Source organism: Pezoporus flaviventris, unplaced genomic scaffold, assembly GCF_033815535.1.
Source record: "Pezoporus flaviventris isolate CSIRO_AGI_PZ_B2104156 unplaced genomic scaffold, CSIRO_AGI_Pfla_v1 ptg000131l, whole genome shotgun sequence".
Classification (NCBI taxonomy): domain Eukaryota; kingdom Metazoa; phylum Chordata; class Aves; order Psittaciformes; family Psittacidae; genus Pezoporus; species Pezoporus flaviventris.
In genome coordinates this window covers 689,276-714,579 of record NW_026892679.1, presented here as the reverse complement: position 1 = coordinate 714,579, position 25,304 = coordinate 689,276, and the positions used below count along the sequence as shown (strand labels likewise).

The following is a 25,304-nucleotide window of genomic DNA, read 5'->3' as shown; positions in this document are numbered from 1 at the left end:
CAAATAGGCCAGATCCTATATATTTAGGTAAGGGAGGTGCAACATCTCTGACTAGCCCACATTTAATTCAGTGAAGTTCTCATTCCTTTTCCCCAGCTAAGCTGACTGCACCAGCAACATAAAAATAAAAAACACTGAGAGTGCTTTCACATCCTTGAAGAATCCCACTATGTGAGAGAACAGATGCACTGCCGGACTTACTGAGTGGGAGCCTGGTGCCAGCCTGCTGTAAGGAATCACAAGCAGTATACCATTTTTGGCATGGATCCTGATGCAAAGCATAAAATGGGACTCCTTGTCCGGCCAACCACGAGTGCTTAGTCCTGGCCTCCCTCTTTTTTGTGGTCTGAGAACTGCAGTGTTGGTGCTCTCAATGTCACTGAGAATGAGTTTACCAAGCCACTCAGTTTCCTCAAGAAATAATAACAGTGATATAATGCTCTGCATATTTTTAAAATTGCTATTACACCTTGACAGTGCAAGTACCCATTGAATCATTATTTCTAAAAAGGTAAACATTTCCTTTTTACATCAAACATCTGCTTCTTACAGCAATGATGTGTAAGTTTTCTTTGGGAATTTGGTCATGAAGAATTAGCTGAGGGTACAGCCAGATCAAAGCCATATGGGGATCACTTATAAAAGCACATTTTTTTCAACAGTCTTTTAACTGAATTAATCAGCAATCAATGGCAAAACATATTTTCTACTGAGATCAGTTATTCTTAAGAGGAGGAAGGTCTAGAGGTTAAGGCATAAATTCATACTCTAGGGGACATGAGTTCAACTCTACCCTTTCTACTCTTCATTTGTGACCTTGGAGGGGGGTGGAAGTGGTAGGGAGGATTGGTTTGAGATATCTTATCTCGCTCTCTGTGATGCAGTGTAACAGTAAACCCAGAAAACTGTTGCTCAGAGGGTATTGTGAAAGCGGATATATTTAGAGTTAGAAGGAGTTCTCAAATTCTGCAATGAGATGTATCAGTATCCAGAACAGAAATGGACTTCTTTGTTAGGGGTCCACTTATAAACACAGCACGCTTTCACATGCTGAGACAGAGAATCATAGAATCACAGACTGGTTTGGGTTGAAAGGGTCCTTAAAGCTCATCCAGTTCCAACCCCCTGACACAGGGAGGCACACCTTCCACTAGACCAGGTTGCTGCAAGCACCATCCAACCCGGCCTTGAACCACATGTATACATGCAGTTAATCGCAAGTATACACACAAGCAATCAGATGTCTTCTTGTACCAAGTTTCCCCCTGCTTTTCTCAAATATCTTTTCACTGCAATACCTCAAGACTGAGAGCACTGGGAAAATGTATGACTTATGAGCGTTTAGTGTTAGTTAAATTGGGGCTTCTTATGAGAGATGTCTTGACGCAGCTGTTAATATTCTGACTTAGTATCTGACTCCTGTGATTTCCCAAGCAGACTCTATGTGTTACAGAACCATACTGTTGTTCCTGACACCAATCATTAAACATCTGCAAATGAAATGGAGAAATACGCAGCTGGCTTAATGGCCTGGCTTTTGCAATGCTTAGTCATATAGAAGGTTTGGCTCTGTCTGCTGCTGTGTTTATGTGCAAAACACGAAGAAGATAGCTCTCTCATGTTCCAGAGGTGTGGTAGGGCAATGCAACTTTTTCACAATGCATTTTAGTTGTGATGCTTTTGAGATTTAAGATTACATAAAGATAAAATAAAATGGCAGTTTTATTTCCACTTTGGACCACTAAGAAGAATGACTGAGGATACTAAGTTGAGAAAACAGAGAGTTTTGACACATACTTGTAAATCAAAGAAGTAGCATGAAAAAGAATAAATGAGTTCCTCTGAACACACTACCTTGGTTTAACATCCTCATAAGGCAATAGTATAATGTTTTGAATAAATTTCAGAAAATGTAAAATACATAATTAACAGAATAATTTGAAACTTATAAAATTGTAATGCAGGACATGTCATAGTAAATAAAACTCTCCTGAGTTATGTAAGAAAAATAGCTTACAGAGTATGCATTTTATAGCACCTAGTACAAGAACAAAAGTGCATCATATTCTAGATTCAGATACATTCAGGTGTAAGAAGACGTGACTGAACAATGTGTACCCAGGAAACACCTACATTCTTCATTACAAAATTAAATAGTATATAAGCATAAATTAAGAAAAAGAATGTATGGGAAACCACAGACAGCACAGAGTTGAGTATAGTATAAACAAAGATAGAGTATACACAAAGTGAGAGAAAAAGCCTAAGGCCAGGTTTTAATTTGCAGAGATATGACACAAAAGACATTAAAAAAAAAAATAAAATCAATGTCATCATTAATCGATCTGTTCTGACATTTATCTTGATTGTCAGCAATACCTGCTAGCTTTTGATCAGTCCTTTGCGCAAAGTAAAGTAAACATGTGAATTTAAAAAAAAAAAAACAAACCCAAAACATAGAGCAAACAACAGGTTTTCTTGACAGTCTCTGAACTGGAAAATTCAGTTAACATGGAAATCGATTTGGATTATGACAGAAAAAGGCACATCCTTGCTTAGTCAATAATAATAATATCACCAACACTGGTAGGCTGAAAATGAATGGGGTTTCAAAGATACATAAGTAGGATATCCAGTTTCAATAAATGACAAACTGATAGGATTCACATACTTTTTGCAAGTGCCACTCAATCAAGTTAATTAGATGATCAGCATTTCTACAGTCACTCAGAATAAATGCAAGGCTTTTGTTTGTGCTTTAATGTCCTTGGGATTATTCAGGCTATTCAACCTCACAGACTAATTCCCAGCTCTCAAGTAGCACTTATCAAGGCATTGAACACCCCCCAACCAGTGTTACCCAACCCACATCCTCACATTTGAAGTAAAGCTGCGCTTAGGAACAGTCATATGCTCAGAAAGATCTCTTGCAAAGATACAGTAAATATGAGCCAGAGAAGGTCTGCACTATTCCTGCCCCTTTTTTGAATATATATCCTTTTCCTAAGCAATTACTGCAGGTGATTGTTTCACACTGGTTAAGGTTGACTTTTGCCTTGACACAGCCCTTCTTGTGCTTTTTTTTTTATTGTTACTGAAGCTTCACTGATACTTTCAAGTACCCATCCCAGAGACTAGTGACAAACTGTGAGAACAACAGGAAAATTTCCATAGTAAGCTCCTCTCATTGCGAAGAGGGGCTTTAAAGTGATGGCCTGGGGTGAAGAACTGAAAAGCAAGAGAAACAATGCATCAGTACTCTCCAAAACGGTCTGAGTGGAGATGCCCTGCCACAAAGAGCTGCTCGTGGAAAAAGGATTGGTTTTCCCTTTGGTGTGCTAATGGCTAGGGTTGTTGAGCCCATTGCTCCACCAGGAAGAGAAGAAAACAGAAGGAACTACTAAAGATTGCCCTGGAAAATTGTTATTTCTGCTCATTTCTGCTCAGAAGCCATAGTCTGCACTACAGAATTCTATGTAATACTGAACAATTGTAATTTTTCTCCATATGGCATGTAATATCACCTGCCTTCAGTGTTTGTCAGTCCATGAGAGATCTGTACCAAATGTCAACAAGGTTTACCACTTCCTTATTATTTTTACAAGTTAGGGCTGTCATTTTCAACTAGGACCATAAACTATAAAATAAGCTGATAACTGATAACTGGCTTCTACTTAAGCCAGCTTTCATCTCAGTGACTTGTAGATATTGCCCAAGCTACATGAACTGCAGAGCATGCAGGGCATGGGATGATGTTCTAGGATCTCTCACTTACCCAGTCTTGTAGGGTCAGCTCAGTTTAATTTCTTTCTCACAGGTCAAATGCACAGATTCATTTACAACCAAATTCAGGACTCACAAGCTAAATGCCACTCTCCAGGCTGTTTTGCCAGGGCAGACATTTTAAAGAGTCAAACAGCAGGGGTTATAAAAAAAGCCCCAAACACCCAAACCTATCCCTGTGTAGGCTTCAATGAACCAGCCCTAGCAGAGCTCCACTTTACAGCCTGAGGGCTACCAAACAAAAGACTGGGAGCTGTGCTAATCCCTAAATAGGTTTAATCTACACTGGAGAAGGTTTGCTGATGTAGCTGGATAGGTAGAGCAATGCTGACAGTCAGTCCCAGTGCAGCCATAACTGTAAAGGAAACAAGCCTTCAAGGGCATAACTGTACAGGAAAAACGCCTTCAAGAGCATAACTAATAGCAGTTGGTGAGCAAAGTGGACTCATAGAATGCACGGGTTTCTTACATTTGTGCAGCTGCATCAGTGCTGCAGTCTACATGACACTGTGGACAAAAGACTTCTGTAGCAACTACGGACCCTAAGTCCTGCTGTCCTGTGCCTAAGGCTGCCTTGCAGAAACACTATGGTTTGCGTGCTGGAGCCAGCCCAACTACTTGCCCCTATTCTGGCCATGGTGGGGTATCTGCTGCTGCAGCAGCTGCTACTGTTGTGAACTGAAGGGCAGAATCTCTGCCTGAGCCACAAGAGGAAAAAAGGGTGAAACCCATCTTAGGTCACTCATTGTACACATACAATGCTACATATATATGTACCCATATTTACATATGACTAGCATTGTATATGTACATGCACAAGTATATATACGCATCAACTTTGGCTGTTGAACATATTCTGATAAAACAAGATATGCTTTTGGCTGACATGACTGCACCAGTAAAAGCTGGTAAAATAAATCAGCATGCAGGAATTTTGTCATCTTTTTTCTAGAGATGTCTACTTGAGAGAAGGAAATTGCCAAACACAAAACCTTTAGTAAAATAATTTGTCTCTCATTTTTACTCCCAAGGCATCGAAACACATTATCTCCTCTGAAAAAAGACTGACTACTTACACAGTCGTTATGGATCCCAGGCAGATAGTCAATAATTATTCACAAACTATTAACTTACTGTTCTCTGGGACTGGAAACTCACAATGGACTTGAGCAGGTTGCAGATGCAACCTCCATGCCCACCTCTCCTTTATTCACACCACAGGGTAATGGTTAATCTGTTTCTAAAATGGGTTACTCATATACCACAGTTATTTTAACACTCTCATATTTGTCATATTAGGCACCATAGCTAGTACCATAGCATAAAATAGTAAAGAAAATGCCACTGAAATTAGCAAAAGCATTAAAAAAAAAAAACATGGTTTAATTGGCTGACACATGATAATAATCTTACGAAATAACCTTGGGGTTTGGTCAGTTTGAGAATGGGTACTATTTAAAAACTGTTTTCATGAGCCTCAAAATGAAATAAACTGAAAAGCATAAATATAATAAATGACCTTTATAATAGTCTAGTCTCACTAGAAATGCAGTAGACAGTAGAAAACTATTTCTTAAAAATCAGGTCGTTGCTCTAATTAAATCTGACATAGACATAAAAGCATGTGTATAAAGCCTCCATTTAATGAAGATCAATTTTGCACCTCGAACATGCCACTAAAAGATTACACTACATAGAATTAATGCCTTTCAAGTGTGCTATTTTCATCTGAAATTTACATGACACATCCTTTGAGGTATAGTCATGGATCTGTTTTATGTAAATGTAGAGCAAGGGTGATTTTCCTTGCACTTCTAGGCTAACTTGCAGCATTTAGCTTTGATCTTTGTTGGTGTCAAGATGGAACAGTTCCTGCCATGAGACACCAGAGGAATTTTACTCGCAGGGAGTCAGAGTGTCTCAGATGTGCTGCAGGGAAAAACAATTTTTCTGTTCTTTGGGAAGGGAAAAGCAATTGCAGGAGCAATGTTTTTCTTCTTTTCTCCAAGAATGTGGGTGAGGAGCTGGGGGGAGAGGAAAGGAACGCTTCTTGCCTGAGCATCTAACTGCAAGTGCAATTTGAGGTGTGCTTTACATGGGTCACACAAGGGAATACAGCTCTTCCTCAGATGTTAATGCAGCATTAAATGTATAAACGCTATACGAAGCAAAACAGATTGTAGTCTCGACTTCGGCAGTAAGGGCAAAAGTGCAACTGCAGGAAAGACTGCAGGTTCCCTGCTGAAACAAGTGGGAGAACAGGAGTGGAAAACAAGTCAAGTCTTAACAATCATACCCACAAATCACCATCAACAGACCATCCTGCAGAAGCAGAGGGTGGTTGCAACATATGCATCTCTTGGAAGCAGAGTGAAAGTACAAAGCCAAAATCAGAGACTGAACTGAGAATATGCTGTGGATGTGCACACAGTTACTGTGTGAGTCAGTGTATTTTACTGTACTTTACAACTAGGACATCAAAGGCTGTGAAGCCAGATGCTATTTAAGAGCTAAGAAAATACGTTCACTTTACTATAAAAGGACTGGCACACATAATTTATGAAGGATTGCAAATTGGTCACAAGAAAAGGGAAAAAAACCCTTCAACATTAGACCTCTACTCAAACACCTCTGTTTAAATGTCTCAAATTAGATTTTGTTGGAAAGAAAGATACTGGCACATTCATACCCTGACATACTTTCCATTATAAACTCATTTCCAGTGTAAACTCTGAATGTATAAGCTATAAATAGCACCTTGACTACAACATGTACTCTGAATTCAGAAACAGTATTTCTACTTTAGCTGATTTACTTCTTTATAACTCTTTATCACTTTCACAATTCATTATTTACTTACCTTTTAATAAAATTTTGTAAGAAATATTTTCCATGTATTATTCAGACAAGAAATAAAAGGTGTTTGCAGCAAATGGCCTCACACTTGCTGCTCAATGAACAATACGGTGCAATTCCTCCCTCTGCCACGGCATAGCAAGAAAGAACTTGCCTGTGGCAGGGGGCTGGAACTAGATGAGATTTTATCTTTCTTCCAACCCAAATCACCTGTGATTCTATGAACTGAATCCTTCTTTCAGCAAGTGGAAGAGTAAAATCTTTACAACAGTAGAAATTCAACTAACCCAAAGATTTCATATAAGACACATTGACATGAGAGATGACGTTGTTGGTCAGCATATGAAATAATTTTACCTGATTTGAATATCCTGTAAGAAGTACCTAAAAGCATTTCTATTAAGTTTACAAATTTATAAATTAATCATTTCAAAAGTTACACATACTTTAAAGTGAAAGCAAAGTCAGAAAATCAAAAGGAGTATTATTGACCTGTGAGTCAATGAGCCAGAAGACATTAGCATATGCAATCTTTACTGTAATTATTTAACATTTTTCAGGCTGCTGTATTAACCCTTGGAAAAGTAAACAATGGAAAGTTACATGACTGTCTGGAACAAAACATGAGCTAGAACTTCCTTTTTTGTCTTCTTCATACGGAACAATAACCTTATTGCTCAAAGCATTTTGACCAGATTTGCCTTGGCCTTCTGCTTGTGTAGACATTTACATCTTCATAAAGTAAATGCTCAGCATTGACATACAATGTATCTTAAACAAGGTGACTAATGGGGGTTAGCACTGAAAAAGGTACAGATTTCCATATATAATTTTCATTGCTATACTTACATTTTTTAGTTTTAACTTTGATCACTATATGTATGTAGGTTTGGTTTTTTTTCTATTTTTGTTGTTATTGTTTACACAGCTATTCTGTGTAGTTTGTTGTATTTTTCTAGAAGCCCGCTGAAAAGTTTCTAAGGCAGAAGACTTTCTTTTAAACTATTCAATTCCCAGTACTCTCAGGCTACCTCACTTCTTTACCTATTGACTCTTTTTCATCTTCTTACTTTCCCATACTCTTAGCATGCAGGCAGCTCTTCTCTATTTGGAATCATGACTATCTTAAGTACTTAAGTAGATGACAGCCCCAAGCAATTTGAGCGCTGAGAACTATTCTGGCTTCTAGAGGAATTGTTGTTTTGGACACAGTCACTATCTTGCTGTGATTTAGAATTGCTTGGAAGCTCACAAATCCCTTTGGAACCATGAGTCTAGCATAAAAACAATGATGCAGTATCAACTGAGCAATGATCAATGATAAAGATGAGGAACTTGAGCAATGACCAATGATATGGATGAGGAACTCCATGAAGTTCCTCTGGGTTTCCTACATTATAATCCCTCCCAAAGCCATTGGAGATAGTCAGGATTAGATTGGCTTGCATAAAGGCAGATACACACGCTTTCTGGGATAGTGTCACAGAAGAATTACACATAGCACTGAGCTGAAAGTAATAATATGCCTTGCTTGACTGAACTGGTTGCATAACCACATGTTGTAAGTGGTGCTATATCACTAGCTGATAAATCGTTGAGATTGCCTACATGAATAACTGTATCTTCATACCATCCTTGTGAAGAGGTGAAGTTTTATCATCTTATTTTTATAGATGGGGGAAGGAAGGACTAAGAGCTCGCAACTAAGTGGAGGTCATGCAGGGATTTAAGTCTGAGCAGGGAACTGAAACTGCTTCTCAAGTGACAGTAAAATGCCTTAACTACTCAGTAATACTTTGTTCCCTATTACAAGTAATATATAATTAAAAGATAGCAATTAATATCTATTTTCAAATGCCTGAATCTCAAATTTATATTGCGTCACACTCTTTCTGCTGCAACCACAGTTCCTCCCTTCAAATGGCAAGGAGTTAAGATGGCAGTAATGATTCCCTGTAAGTCCTTTGTGGGTACTTCTTTATGCAGTGAGAAATTTGCAGTTTCAGCAGCAGGGAGATAGAAGCAATAACGTGCTGGTCACCAGCTTTTCAATAAAGTTGCCTGACTTTTAATCATACTAGAATTCCTGCAGCAGTGACATGATAAACTATATTATAAAGAAACTGCAAGTACTAACTTATCCCTAATGGTCTATTTTATGCCTATGGACCTTTGCCTATTCCGTACTTTGATTTTATTTCAGGAGTAAAGCAAAGGTCAGCTTCACAAACAAATCTCTTGGCTCATCCCTCACTGTCCAAGCAATACACTATATCTGAAGTCATTTTGAGATGAGAGATAACACTTCAGAAGGCTCTTCTAGCACTAAAGCAACCACGAAGTACCCATATCTTCCTGAGTCAATCTAGAGATGCTGATCAGCTTAGTGCCGGAAAACTGCATTAAAGGTCAAAGCCAAGAGCAATTAAGGACTGCATGACAGGAAATTGAAGAGTCAGTTGGGAAGCACAGTGTAAATGAGCCTGATGTTTTCTTTACTTTCTTTGCCTCCTTCTCCAGATTTAGCTAAACACAGTTTTAAGAGGACTGTTCAGCATTTGACAACAGCAGTTACCATGAACAGTGGGGGCAAGCTTCCTTCTCACACCTCTTTGTTCTTGCTTGAGGAAAAGCAATACTGCAGTCTTGATATTTTTCACCCTTGTTTCCCGACTACTTTTGCCCTTTTACCTCTTTCCTTGAATGGCATGGGAAAAAAGGTACTAAAGTGAAGATCTGGAATCATTTTGTGGTGTCTTGTTGTCCTGGGTTCAGCAGTAGCTGAACCCAGGACACTTGTCCTTCTTTATTCTTCTGCTTTTGCATAGCCAAACAGCCAAGAAAGAACACGCAACTCTTCTTAGCAAAAATCAATGACTCCTTTTCTCTTCAGTGTTGTGAATCTAGATGATATATGACAAAGTATGAATTTGACTGTAAAGACAAAGAATCAGAGATCAGCTGAGGGTGGAAGAGGCCTTTGGACACCATGTAGTCCAACCCCTGTGCTTATAGCAGGGCTGGGCAGAGCAGGTTGCTGAGGTCTGTGTCAAAGAGATTCAGAGTAGCCCTGTGGAGAAGGACTTGCGGGTGTTGGGTGATGAGAAACTTAACATGAGCCAGCAGTGTTCACTCGCCAGCCGTATCCTGGGCTGCATCAAAAGAAGAGTGACTAGGTCAAAGGAGGTGATCCTGCCCCTCTACTCTGCTCTCGTGAGACCTCACTTGGGAGTATTGTGTGCAGTTCTGGTGTCCTCAACATAAAAAGGACATGGAACTGTTGGAGCAAGTCCAGATGAGGGCCACGAGGATGATCAAGGGGCTGGAGCACCTCCCGTATGAAGACAGGCTGAGAAAGCTGGGGCTGTTCACCCTGGAGAAGAGAAGGCTGCGTGGAGACCTCATAGCAGCCTTCCAGTATCTGACGGGGGCCTATAGGGATGCTGGGGAGGGACTCTTCTTTAGGATCCGTAGTGATAGAACAAGGGCTAATGGGTTAAAACTTAAACAGGGGAAGTTTAGGTTAGATATAAGGAAGAAGTTCTTTATTGGGAGGGTGGTGAGGCACTGGAATAGCTGCCCAGGAAGTTGTGAATGCTCCATCCCTGGCAGGGTTCAAGTTTTGGACAGAGCCTTGGATGACATGATTTACTGTGAGGTGTCCCTGCCCACGGCAGGGGGGTTTGAACTAGATGATCTTAAGGTCCTTTCCAACCCTAACTATTCTATGATTCTATAATTCTATGTTGTGTTTGAACTGCCTCTAAGAAAGTACATGCTTCCACCATCCTATGGCAATCTGTTCCAGTGTTCAACCACCCTCACAGTCTTACATTTAAACAGAAATTTTTGGTATTTCTGTGTGGGCCCCTTGTCTCCAGTTCATGTCACTGTGCCCCTGAGATGAGAATGCCCCTTTCAGTCCCTCTGAAACCAGTGATAAAGAGAACTGCTACACCAAGTAATGTGGCCAGGATTCCCTAATTTACTTCTGCAGCTCACATATTCAAGCTTTCCACTGTAAGCACATAGGCCAAAAAAACTTTTCTTAGTGGGAGTCAAGACTCTTATCTAGTATTATGACTTTAAAACTAATGACCTAATAAAACAAACCCACAAAATGCTGTGAGAATTGCAAGAGTAGATTGTTGTGCTTTCTAGGTCATCTGCCATATCTAAGCTTCCATGACAGAGAAATATGAACCAAATTCTCCTTGAAGTAAGCATGTTTGTTTTTTCCTTTTTCCTTATATATTGTCCTTACTGAAATCTGGGACAAACGTACATGTCTGTAGAGAAGCACAATTTTTTTTCAGTTCTGCAGGATTTCCTAAGATGAGGATATGCATCCTAAAAACAGGGGAATTAAAAGCTATAGCTTTTTACTAGCAGAGTGTTTAATTTTTCCTTTTGTCCATATTTATTTGCACACTGCACAGTAACTGAACTTCAAAACTTTAATTGCCAAATAAGATGCATATTCTTGCTTCTGGTTTTCCTCCAGACTACAAAGATTATCTATAAGCTTCATTGAAGTAGACACAATGGGACTCTGACTGTTACCAAAAGAGGCAGCACTTCTGTGGACTTAGAAGACAGGAAGACAAAATTTACTGAACCAAGATTCTGGATGTCTAATGAGTTTGGGTCATAGTTTAGGGTACATTTAAACCTGACGTAAGAAATATGATAAATTAGCAATTTGGTATCAAAGGAACTCAAAGATGGTGTTCTTCCACATTGGAGACCTCCATTTCCCTCTTTTTATATATAGCTGTTAGGGTGAGCTCTTGCTCTCCACCACACGTTCTCCTTTATTACACTACATATGTAAGATTTTATTTAACTTTTATGTAAGAAACTCAATATAAAGTGGACAGTTAGTACTAATGTATATATATATATATATATATATATATATAAAAGCATAAAACCTGTAAATCATAGTTCTATGGCAGTTTCTGGAGTAATAAAAAAATAATTAATGAATATCACTGTCTGAAGAAGGGCTGTTTTCCAAGATGACTATTTTGCACACCGCAAATTGCAGAAATATAGATTTGCTGAAACTCATAATCAGCTAGAAATAAAAAGTCACGTTTTCCTGACATAATGTCAGGAGAAGGCTCAAGTCCAAACAAACAAATTGTAATAATTCAGTAACAGTGTAGTCCTGAACCAACATTCCTCAGATAGAGTAACAGAATCTGCATCAATCATCAAATGCACCAAAATAAGCCACCCTCACAATACAACCTGTCATGATCAGTGTTTCCCGGTCTGGACATGAATGTTCGTGATTTCCCTTGACACTCACAGTGTGGTACATAAATGTGGTAGCCTTAAGTTTCTGATACGTGACCATTATTTCTTGGCAATGTTATATTCAAGTGACATTATCTCATAATTCTTGCATATTTTTGATGCTTGACACTCCTTCAAAAACAGTAAAGCTAAAGTTTCTATCAATTTGGTACCTAAAATGAATCATTGAGTGATTCAGGTGAGGATACTTCTTTTGTCTCAGATCTGTGGTACATGATTAAAAATACATAATTCTCAAGCTCCATCTACCCAAATGATATTTGAGCCATACTGGACTGAACTGTATCTGCAACAACCATATATTTGAAGTACCACATTCAAGAACAGAGTAATATTCAAGGAACCACAAACTGTGAAATCTCATTAACCTCCTTAGATGTTGTTAAACACTCTTCTGCTTATTAAGCTCCCAAAGCAAGTAATAATTTTCAAAAGTATTTCTCCCATAAAAATCTATCAAATTCAGTACAATCGTAGAAAAGTTGTCCAACAGAGAACCAGAAGAAGTCACCACCCTTATACTTCCATTTTTTCTACCATGGTATTAAGAACTTTGTCCTGGGTTCAGCAGTAGCAGTCATTTTTCTCCTTCATGGTAGCTGGTGCAGTGCTGTGTTTTGACTTCCAGCCTGGGAACAGTGCTGGTGATACTGATGTTTTCGGTTGTTGCTAAGTAATGTTTCCCCTGACCAAGGACTTTGTGAGGCTCATGCTCTGCCAGGGAGGAGGGGAAGCCGGGAGGAAGCAGAGACGGGACACCTGGCCCAGACTAGCCAAAGAGGTATTTCATACCACAGCGCATCATGCCCAGGATGTAACTGGGAGTTACCTGGAAGGACAGGGGCTTCTGGGTCAGACTCGTTTCTCAGCAGGTGGTATTGTATTCTCTTCCCTTGTTATTTTCTCTTATCACTGTTGTCGTTGGTAGTAGTGGTGGTGATTTGTGTTGTACATTGGTTGCTGAACTGTTCTTGTCTCAATCCGTAGGAGCTGCACTCTTTCGATCCTCCTCCCCATTCCTCGAGGAGCAGGAAAGGGGAGAGCCCTGGGGAGGGGGCCTCAATTGCTGTCAGCCCGGCACCACTCACTGGGAGTGAGTGAACAAGCTGTCTGGCTAGGGTTTAAACCACAGCAGCTCTTTTTGGTGCCCAACATGGGGCACGAGGGGTTGAGATGACAGATCTGACCGGATTAATAGTCACTCATCACAATGCTGATTTATTGGCTCTCAAGGTTGTTCCTCTTGATCTCACAGTTTCAGTATATCATACCTTACTTCCATCCAGTATTTGCTGTATTAGTGTTTTTCAAGTGTGGGGCTTGGGCTAAGGTTTTTGTCCCATTGTACTTTATGGTAATGACTTGTAATACAATAGAATCATTGATCATGAAACTGATCTGGCTTATGTTCCCAGTGTGGTCACCACCTTTATATTTTGGGAGGTATATGATGGAGGTGCTTAGCAATTACACATCTTTTTTCTCCTTCTCGGGTGCTCAGCCTGTGAAGGAGACATTCTTTTACCCTCCCAGTCATCCCCCCAGACCATTCACATTTGAGAGTTTTGAAGTTTTTGAATGGCCTTTTAATGCTGTTGAGACTTGTTTGCTGATCGTGATGGGAATCACCATGTTGGCACGAATACAGAGTGTGTTTTGCCCATGACTGATTTCAAGAGTTAAGCAGAGTCACGTTTGGGTCTTGTCTGGGGTCAAACGACAATATAGGAGGACCAAGAGATATTCCCTGAGGCTGGACAGCCATGAGTGGCAGGGTGTGTGGGATAGTATGGGCAAGTATCTAGGTCAGTGGGCCCCTCCAGTACTTTGGAATTTCACCACCGAACAACTGCAAAATCCAGAAGAATTAGTAAAACACTTAAATGAGGTGTGTGGTCATTCTGGCCATACCAGAGACGGACAAATCATGGCAACGTGCTGGGGCTTGGCCTATGCTTACAGGGCCTGGTTCAACACTATCCAGCACCTTCAAAAGGAGAAAAATGTCGGCGGATCTGAGGGCAAAGTAACAGTCAGCGCAGCAACTCCAGCTCCAAGCACAGCAGCTTCACCCCCCCCCCCCCAGCGACAAGTACAGTCGCTACTCAAACTTTGGCTGCAATGAACAGTGCAGCTACCCCAATGGCAAGTATAGCAGCTGCTCAAACTTCAACTGCAACAGACAGCGTGGCTACCCCAGCTCCAAGCACAGCAGCTACACCACCCCCAGCAACAAGTACAGCTGCTACTCAAACCACAGTGATAATCACTGCAGCCAAACCAGAGGACCAATTCGTACCAATATCGGTTGACCCTGTACACAAGAGAACAAGCAAAAAAAGAGGCAAGAAGGGTGAAGCAAGATGAAGAACCAATGAATTCACCACCCAGTCCAGAATCTGATCAGGAGTCATCATCACATGACGAAGAAGAAGAAGAAGAGGTAACTTCTTGACCTCAGATCTCAACCAAGCCACAGAATATGTGAAAAGATTTTACCTGTCAACCAGGGGAGCACATCATCACCTGGTTACTCCGATGCTGGGACAATGGGGCCAATCGTCACGAACTAGAAGGTACAGAAGCCAAGCAGCTGGGATCACTTGCTAGAGAAGGGGGAACTGACAAAGCAATTGCAAGAGAGAAAAAGTCCTTCAGCCTTTGGAGGCGGCTCTTGGCAGCTGTGAAAGAAAGGTTTCCGTACAAGGATGATGTTATGAGTCGTTCGGTCAAGTGGACTACTATAGACAAAGGCATCCAGTCTCTGAGGGAATCAGCCATTGTAGAGATGATCTATCACATCAGGCCGAATAATGGGGATATACCCATAGATCCAGATGAAGTTGAAGGTACACGACCCATGTGGTGAAAACTTACACCGAATGCACCATCATCATATGCCCATTCATTGGCAACAGTAACCTGGAATGACATAGTACCACTAACAGTGGATGAAATGGTTCATAAACTCCGAGAGTTCGAAGACAATCTCACCCCTTCCATCATCTCAGCTGTGGAAAAACTGTCCCAGGACCTCAAACAATTGAGGGACGATCTATCTGATTTATCCAGCTCCTCACGTGTACCAACACACGTCTCAGCTATTAACAAAAGGTGTCCTATTGTTCGAGAGAGGAGATACAGGAGGTATACGCCACTGGCCACCCTATGGTTTTACCTGCCGGATCACAGAGAAGACATGACAAAGTGGGATGGAAAACCTACTTCAGCTTTGGAGGAACGGGTGAGTGAACTGAAGAGGGGAGCAAGGGCCAAGACTGATCGTCCCACGAGAGCTACGGCTTCAGTCTCTGGTGAGCAGTTTCCCAGATGGAGCGGAAGAGCTGATTTTACTCCAGCTCCTGTGATAACGAAGAATAATCCCTTTCACCACGACTTAAGTGTCCAACACTGTGATGACCACTAGAGGGGCCCTGCCTCCAGCCAGGTGGAGGTAGGGGACAATCGGATTTACTGGACTGTGTGGATCAGATGGCCTGGCACATCAGTCCCACAGAAGTATAAGGCTCTAGTAGATACCGGTGCACAGTGTACCCTGATGCCATCAAGCTGTCAAGGGATGAAACCCATCTGTATTTCTGGAGTGACAGGAGGATCCCAAGAGTTGACTGTGCTGGAGGCTGAAATCAGCCTGACTGGGAGGGAATGGCAAAAGCACCCTATTGTGACTGGTCCAGAGGCTCCATGCATCCTCGGCATAGACTACCTCAAGAGAGGGTACTTCAAAGACCCAAAAGGGTACCAATGGGCTTTTGGTATTGCTGCTTTGGAGACTGAGGAAATTGAGCAGCTGTCCACCTTGCCTCGTCTCTCAGAGGATCCTTCTCTTGTGGGGTTGCTGAAAGTCAAAGAACAGCAAGTGCCAGTTGCAACCACAACAGTGCACCGGCAGCAATATCGCACCAACCGAGACTCCCTGATTCCCATCCATCAGCTGATCCGTAGACTGGAGAGTCAAGGAGAGATCAGCAGGACCCGCTCGCCCTTTAATAGCCCCATATGGCCAGTGTGAAAGTCTAATGGAGAATGGAGACTAACAGTAGACTATCGTGGCCTGAATGAAGTCACACCACCATGGAGTGCTGCCGTACTGGACATGCTAGAACTTCAGTATGAACTAGAGTCAAAAGCAGCCAAGGGGTACGCCACGATTGATATTGCCAATGCATTTTTCTCAATTCCTTTGGAGTGCAGGCCACAGTTTGCTTTTACTTGGAGGGGTGTCCAGTTCACTTGGAACTGACTGCTCCATGGGTGGAAACACAGCCCTAGAATCTGCCAAGGACTGATCCAGACTGCATTGGAACAGGGGCAAACTCCAGAACACCTGCAATACATTGATGACATTATTGTGTGGGGTGATACAGCTGAAGAAGTCTTTGAGAAAGGAAGGAAAATAATCCAACTCCTGCTGGATTTGGAAAGGAAAATAATCCAACTCCATAAAACGGAGTAAGGTCAAAGGACCTGCACAGGAGATTCAATTTTTGGGAATAAAATGGCAAGATGGATGTCACCAGATCCCCACAGATGTGATCAACAAGATAACAGCAATGTCTCCACCAATGCATTAAATAATGGGATTTCACATGCTTTCCAGGCAACCTATGCCTGAGTTTTCTCAACTTCTAGTAATTTCTTTCTTCAGTCTTTCTTCCCGCAATATGCACCCAATACTTCTCCTTTCTGCTATAAAGATAGCGAATGAATGATTTACTTTATCTTTATAGCACCTTTTTGTGGTTTAAAGACTATTATTATGCCTTCATGAACAGACTTCAGTGTATTCACTATTAGGCTAGGCTAGACTACATCGGGTTTTCCAGATGGTTCTTCCAACTCATTCTTCCTAAACTATCATTATTTTCCTTATGACTTTCCTTAGCTGGTCTGCTCAGCTCTCAAAATGTAGTACCTGGCACCAGAACAAGCTCAAATAAGACCTTCAACATATTCATCTTTGTATATTGCTTTATTGCTGCCTCAGTTTACCACATTCTATTTGTTGAAAGACTTTTTTTTTCCATGTTTTTCTTCAGCTAGGCAAGAACGTTTTAACTTCAAGGCATAAATTTAAAAATAATTTGATCTCTCCCTATTTTGCTTTTTCTAAAAACTTAAGCACATTTTCTATTCCATTATGCAAGTTACTAATGAAAATATTGAGGAGTACCAAAACTGACTAACCCTGGCAAAATCCTATTTGATATGTGCTTTTATTTTCACAGTGAGCTATCATCTTCCTAATCAGTTTTGAAAACATGTCACACTAGTTTTATCAAGACAAAAATCTTCCTAGCTTGCTTATGAAGATGTTATACATGCCACTATCATTCTCCCATCCTACTGGAGAATGTTTTGCCAGATTTGAAAGCTTTTCTTATTGTCTGATTTGATCAGAATAGAATACACATTAAAATGCAGATGCAATCAGATATGAAGGTTGCTTTGGAAAAAATGTAATAGTTGCATTCTTCTCTTAGCCTGCTCACGGGGGAAAACAGAATGAAATGACTGGAAACTGGATGCAACAACGCATGCATTGCCTAAAGGCCAGATATTAGTCTTAAAGAGAACCATTCAGACAGACCAACAAATACTTTATTATTCTTTTCATCTACTCTGAGAGATTCTTGGTTAGAAATTTTATTTTTTCCTTCTGGACTTCCCAGGACATATTGCTGTTTATTTAACTGCACAGTACCTTTGGCTTCTGTACAGACATTCTTCTTCTACCTGCTCTTTTCTGCTTTTTATGTTTTACGTCCTAAGAATAAGACTGTCATGCCACATCTGAGGTGCAAGTGTTTTTTTCCTGGCTCAGAGGATCTGCCTTTGCAGCAGCCACATGCTTCTATCTGTTTCCTACTATGTGCTCCCTTATGCATGGGGTGTAAGGGACCAGGTCAATTCAAACCAGCACAGAGAAAAGTTACGTGTGCCATATCAGACACCAGCCACTGTGTAAATGACTCTTACCCTGTGTAAATGGTGCCTCTTACCCTGGCATGCAAAAGTGTTGATAGCCTACCTCTTTAGCAAAAGCCTGACTTGTGTGTCTATTCTTGTTTGAAATAACATTTGAGGGGACAGATCTGCAATATAATGCAGCCAGATTATAGTCTGGTTTACCAAGCCTTTTAAACAATATTTAAGAGTAAAAAGATAATAGTCTGTTGTTATCTTTATCAATAACAACAGCTGAATTAACATCCTCTCTATTCACTGCTTTAGCTGGACAAAATCCAGAAAATGTTTGAGAGATCAACATCTTCACTATCTCTTGTTGGTTCTTGGCTCACAGAGATGACCATTAAGTCCCCAGAGTACATGAAGACAGCATGACATTATATATATGTGCCAAGACAGACCACAACATGCACAACCAGACAAAAACACAATCATTGCATTAGTACAGTTGGAAAAGACCTTTCAGATTATCGAGTCCAAACATAGTTAGTACATCAGTGAAAATGTATTCTAATCAAGCTAATCAACAAATAAATACAGCAACATCTGAACAACAAAACAAACAAAAATCTGCCTGCCTGCTTGACTTGCTAATAAAAGCTGACTCACACTTTTTACATGGATTTTAAATCTCTATAATCAAACCTGTTAAGTTACAAAGTCTCAGCAAAACCTGAAATTTTGTTTCAGACATTTGGAAATCTGGAAACATAGTTTATCTGAAAACAGCAATTTGCTCATTAATTTTTCAGGTTATGCATGAAGTTAAAACCACAGAGCTTCACTACTGCATGGACAGCTTTTCAGATGTTAGAAAATGGTAATAAATCACCTTAGGCAATAAGCAGCATATATCAGTAGGTGGCAGCACCGTGATGGTCTGCTGTAGCTGCAACACACATCACTGCAATTTCAGTAAAAGAACCACCACACCTACTGCTACATTATAATGCCCTCACAGAGATTATAAAACAGGATGACCTGCAACGTGCTTTTCCAATTTCTAGGCAGTATGTGACTCAGGGCTGGGTTTTTCTTTTGCTTGGCAATATGTTTATGGAAAAAAAAAACAACCACGACCACATAGGTACTTTGGGATGCAGCATATACTTTTCTCAAATATCAATAAAAAGATGAATAGTTACTCAGTTTCAATTGGAGAGGCTGGGAAGTTATTTTAGCAATAAAAGATTTTTTCTATATTAAACATTTTCTACTTTTACACAGAAATTCAATAGGTGCCCATCTTGGCTCCTCTACGCTTTGTAAAGTGCATAGTTTTACTTAAGGCTTTAGTACACCACTGGCATACTTGTGACCTTTATGTACTGCTTTTTGTTCAACCATGTGTGGTATTCTGGATGCCTTTCTGCAAATAGACTGATAGTTTTATTCACTGAGCCCTGCCTGAGTTTCTATGGATTACTAATATGAGGAAAGTTGCTTATATATTGTTTTGTTGGATCAGAATCTCACAGCACAGTTGTACTGTACTCTGCCTTTTGAGCATATGATCTTCCAAGATGCAAGTGCCAAGCAGTGAGACCTACTAACCAGCTGAACAATGAATTACCAGTTTTAAAACAATGGAGGGTAATAGTCCATATATCCCAAAAACTACAAATCAACAGTAGCGTACCCTTTTACACAACTGATTTTTAATCTCCAGTTTCCAAAAAATAAAATTACATGTCAAGCATATATATATATATACACACATAAGCATAGATGCACACAGATTGCCTCTTCTCCATGTGTATAGTCATTATGGTAGGAAAGGAATTCTGAATGTAAAGAAATGTCAATCACAACAGATGCCAGTATATCTCATGGCATAATGCATTAATTCTTATTGATATACTTTAGATGATGAGTTACTAGGTATCATGATATAACAGTGTAAAATAACTTGACAAATAAATAAATAAAACATTTACTTGCAACAGAAATGAGCAAAACTGATGAACCCCAAACCTGAGCTACCACTAAGTAACTTTTCCTTCTTTTTTCCCTGGAGTAGTTCGAAACATTTGTTTTCACTACTTGCATTTTTGCTAAAAAAACATTTCTAATCTAACCTGTCTCCGTTGACCATATGTTCCTTGAGGGTGCAAGCATTTAAAGTAATTAGGAGATATTATTAATGGAAAGCTGTCCTGAGATAATGGTTTTCTGCTATTAGACAAATGCCAAGATGACTTTTTTTTGAAGCAAGAGGCATATATCCAGGGACATTCTTCTGGTCTCATGATTTTATTTATCTTATACCAGACAATTAATGATGCGGATTCTGCTATAATATCTGATATGCTGTGCTCTGGGAAATGGTGGTGACACTGTGTGCTACTGACACTAGTGGAAAGCTTTGTTCCAGGAGAGACTCTGAAGCCTTGCAGAAACTCTCATTAATACAGTTTGGGTCTGATTCATTAGCAGATCTTGTGATTCACAATACTAGGCCAGGCAGAGCTAAAAAGAAAGGTACCCACCTATGAAGTACAGCATCAAATCAATTAGCCCATTTGCTGCTGTGGTATTTTACCTTCCTAGACTTTCATTTGTAAACTTTGGCTGATTAATGTAAAGACAGATTTCCTTCTCACTTTCGCCTTTAGCTCACGCATCATGTTAACAACCTCCTATGGTAATATTTCATATAACTCTTGAAAAAAGTTCTCAAAATAGTCAGTGCAGATTATTAGTCTGTGACTTCTTAATGCATGTTTTAAATGTTTGTTTTCAGAGCCACTTATCATGCTCAGGATTTCCATTCTGACGTACTAATTAAAAGGAAACAAGCAAACTAACTAAAAAAAAAAGTGTTTTCAAAGCTAAGTGAATGAGAAGGACAGGGACATTGTTCTGCTAAGTGTGATGTTGCCATTTGATTTACTGTTCAGGTAGTGATGAAAATCAGGAGGAAGTAAATAAAGCACAGGGAGCTTGACTTTGCCAAGTATTTTAATACTCCTTTGCCCCAGTAGCCATTGTCGCACTTGAAAAATGTAGGATCAGAACCACAGATTCATCACATGGTTTAAGTGCCCAAGAGCACAGTGGAAGCTGTGATGATGGTGAAATTTTAAAAAAAGCTGAGGAAGTGTGCAAGACTGTCACATAGCACAAAACAGTCACAAAGTATACCCAGATTGATGTATGCCCGCTTAAACCCCTGTCATTTCATTGGATATTTAAAGCTATGAGAATTGACAGCACCTGAACACCTACTACTGAATAAACAATCCAGGGGACCAAAAAGCAATTTTCCCTTCCCTAATAAAGGGAAAGGCCAGTCTAAGAAATAAGCGTGTGTGAGGTCTGAGGAAGGCAGAGATAAATGACACGCACAGAAAAGGAAGATGGAGAGGGTTTATGACCTTTTATTAGCCATCAGAAGTAATTTGACATTTTCTTTGTCTATGCCTATCATTGACAAAACATTCAGGGAGTAAACAAAAGGAGATTTAACAAAAGCACATCCTATGGGATTAAGGAGTTTTAGAAGGAGCTTTAAAATCCTTACTGCTGCATATAGCTTCTCCTGCCACAGTATTTGTGCAGAAATATCTTCACTTTTACAGTAACAGCTCAACATGTCAAACTAAGCATTCGTTTGTGGCGATTTGTTATTGAATGATTTAACAAGTCTCTGGAAATAGATATTAGTGGCAAATTACATAAAAAAAAACTGAACTGATTTTTATCTGACCTAATAGGCACCTAAAAAGCAAAAAGAACCTCCCTTAATAATCCGTGGTAGGGTGGGAAGCTACATGATAGTTTTTAATAGTAAAACCGGATAAAATTAACCACCTACAATAAAGTTGCATCTGGATTAGTTGCAGATGCTCTGAATAAAGGAACCTTCTGAGATACTCTTTTCAATATCCACTAGGTGGCACACAGCGACCGTGCTTAGGTCATCTTACCTCCACAAACCTCCCATTCATACAGCCGATAAAGAACTGCATTATTAATTTATACCACTGCATCCACTCTACACCTAATATTTGTTTAGCCAGCTGTTTCCTCTAATCCTCCTTAAATAACATTGATTGAAATCCTAAGTATATTCAGACTTCTTTTTAGCCCAAAGAACATTTTGTTACAAGCTATAAGTTACAAGCTGCCTTTTCAAGTGCAGTACTGTACACTACAGTTACCAACAGCAGAGACAGAATGTCTAATACTTCCTCACAAGCAACAGAAGCAGCTTGTCACATGAAAATAATTTTTTTTTTCCCCAAAACTTTTCACCTCCAGAGGGTTTTCAGTAACGAAATGAACTGTCGGTTTTACAACGAAACAGAAATGCGAAGTATTGCAGCTTCCAAGGACAGTTTAGGTACCACTTCAATGAAAAGGCAAATGAAACGCAGAAAATACTTATTTCAGTTCTCACACTTTAATCCTTGCAGTGAATTGGAAACCTCTGAATATTTTTAAGCAAAAGCAATTGCAAAGTCACTGTTCACTTGAAGATATCAAAACACTTTTTAAAGGTTGGTCAATATTATTTCCAGATTTTTCCTGAGGGGCAATGAGGTTAAGTGAATTCATTAAGTAAGTATTGATAACAGTCCTTTTGGCTGCAGACTGTGGCCAGCAGAGGACAAAAATCTTTCCTTTAGTCACATATCAGCATAAAATCAGAGAAGCTAGGGACCTGCAGAAGAAAATGGTCTTCTTACCAATTTACAAACTGTAAAAACAACAGTGCACTGCAGCATGCCACAGAAACCCTCCACCCTTTTGTGAAATCTCCCTCTGCAAGCCCCAAACCTTTGTACTACTACAGGGTGTTTTTAGTATCTGCTAGTTGTTTTAACCATGCTAACTGAAACTGAAAGGAAACCGCACTCGCTAGGTTCAGAATGAAAGGTTGCTATGCTGTGATTTACACTGTCAAACATGTCTCTGAAGAAGATGTTGCTGTGGATAACAATCTTCTTCATAATGACACATGGTTTGTTTCTTCTTTCTCATTAGACTCTGCTTCTACATTCAGGAAACTTATTAATTAGGAAGACAGTCCTTTTGGCACAATTTCTGTGTGGACCAGCAGTGTCCACACTGATTGATTTTTACATTGACTTTTTTTTTTTAATTTAATTTGAAAAATCTGCTCTCTGCAAATTTTTCCTATTTTGGTTTAACTGTTATGTTGAAAATTATCACAAATTAATCTTTTTTCTTTCTTTATGTTCCTTCCTACATTCTTCCTTCTTCCCTTTCCCCTTTTCAATAGGCCTAATACAGGTAAGTGCACACAAGTCAGAGTCTCAGATAATGCAGCTGGAGCAACTCCACAGCTGAAGATCTGCCTCCATTTGGTATGAAAAGCCAAGGAAGCATGAGCTGTTTCTTTGCAGCACAAGGATCTAGCATTCTGCATGACACACCTTGGCGTGAGACTGCTGACTCCTGGTTCTCTCTCCATGGGAGCTGTTTATGATACGTTTCTGCACGTGTTGAAAATACCCTCTCTAGGAACAGTGTTTATTGGGAGGGTACGTATCCATAGTTACACAGCCTCACTGCATCCACATTTTCAACTACTACATCATATACTGTTTTCCAGAAAAACAACAGGAATTTTTCCAGAATGCTTCTTTCCACATTTAAGCACTAGACCAGTCCTGCCAGCCATATATACAAACTCATTGCTGTTAGCAACCCACACAATTCTCTTGTGCACGTTGCCAGGTCTCCAGAGTCTCCCGAAGGTTTTATCAGTTACATGACATCACACAGCAGCATACATGAAAATATTCCCTGAAAGACCCTAGCAGTAATGAACACCCTTTCTAACAATATACAAACTGCAATAAACCTCCTTAATGCAAACATACAAATGCTTTCCAACCCTTTACATCTAAAAGTACCATGCAAGTAGTTTTGCCACGAAAAACATTCTGAACGACACCTGTATATGCATTTGACCCCAAATCTCCCAAATAAACAGCCAGTAAAAGATAACAGTTAAGATAGCCATGGACCAGCTAGTGAGCAGCTATACATTCAAAATGCTGTGGCATCCTAAATTTTCTTGGTGAGTGGAGATGATACAGAAACCAATGCCAAATGCTATTCAGGCTTTCCCTGACAATAAATAGCCAAATATGACATAAGTATGTAATTTATCACAACTTATTAAAATCTTACTTCTAACTGGATGGTCAGTACTTTATGAAAAACTACTCCAGTCCTTGAATTCTTGCTTTGTCTAATGTCCTCCTTTTCCTACATCTTAAAAACTTCTAAAAGCATCTGACTGGATGGAGAAATGCCTTAGAAAAGACAAATCTCTTTGAAATGCAGAATCCCATAGAAGGAAACCACAGAGCAGCAGAACACAACTTTTGTCTTTCAGACAGAATCTGCAGTTGCAGTATGATCTCTCCTTTGGTAACACAGTGCAATTAAAGTCAAACACATTGAAGTTAATCAGTTTCAATCCGTCTTTTGTCCTTGTCCCCCACCTCAGCTGTCAAATTTAGATTGCTTGAAAATTCCTCTAGTGCAGCCCTGGAGCTGATGCCACAGGCATTGGCTACTGGATCCCCATCCGGCTTAGAGAAATAATGGAGAAAAAACCTTTTCCAAAAGTTTGGTTATAGTTTGGTTTTTACCTTGTACAGAGCTCCTGAGTTGAGATGCTCTCAGAACTCTCCAGCAGTTTGAATCAGAGGACAGCAAAGTGCAGAGGAAGTTTTTGGTGCTCACCTTAAGTCAGAGTGTGTGTGCGCCTATGTCCCGAAAGACTCTTTGTGGCTCTGGGTGGCAGAGGACCTGATTCAGGGAAGAGAAAGCCACTTTCTCACCGTGAGGAAAAGAAAAGCAACACGTCATGAGTTAAGTACGCCTCCAAGATGTCTTAATTACGGCTCAACGTGCTTTCCATTCAGACCCCAGGAATGAGAGGAAAAAATAAACCCACACACGCGGTTTCTCTCTCGCACACACCCAGCCCGTCCCAGCACGCTCCCCTGTCCTCACCCCTCAGGTCCAACCCTCTCAGATCCACACCTAAAAAAGCCTCTTGCAATGCACACACGTCCCGAGCTAAAAACCGCACGGGGCGAAGAAAGAAAGAAAGAAAAAAAAAAAGAAAAAAGCAGAGGAAAAAAGAAAAAAAAAAAGTGGTAGTGTTCCTCCTGAAGGGATCATTGGATTTAGGGTGTGCGACACCCTGAGAAACATGATCCTTATGGCCTCTGTTCCTCTCACAGCCCCCCCCCCCAGCTGCTCATTATTTACCCCCCACCCTACCATTAACTCTGAGGGTGGGAACATGCTTTCAGATGGGGAGAAAGTGATGCATGATAAAGCGGCGGGGGGGGGGAGTG

The 25,304-nt window shown here is 40.2% G+C and overlaps 1 protein-coding gene across 2 annotated transcripts in view; it reads right to left on the bottom strand.

The window, feature by feature from the left end:
- The window catches only part of HAPLN1 (hyaluronan and proteoglycan link protein 1), a 62,747-nt gene extending 37,848 nt beyond the window's left edge, over positions 1-24,899 (bottom strand). For both annotated transcript variants that reach the window (XM_061478718.1, XM_061478720.1), the window contains exon 1: positions 24,588-24,899. The gene's annotated coding sequence lies outside the window, so the exon portion shown is untranslated. The remainder of the gene's footprint in view (positions 1-24,587) is intronic.
- Positions 24,900-25,304: the final 405 nt, after the last annotated feature.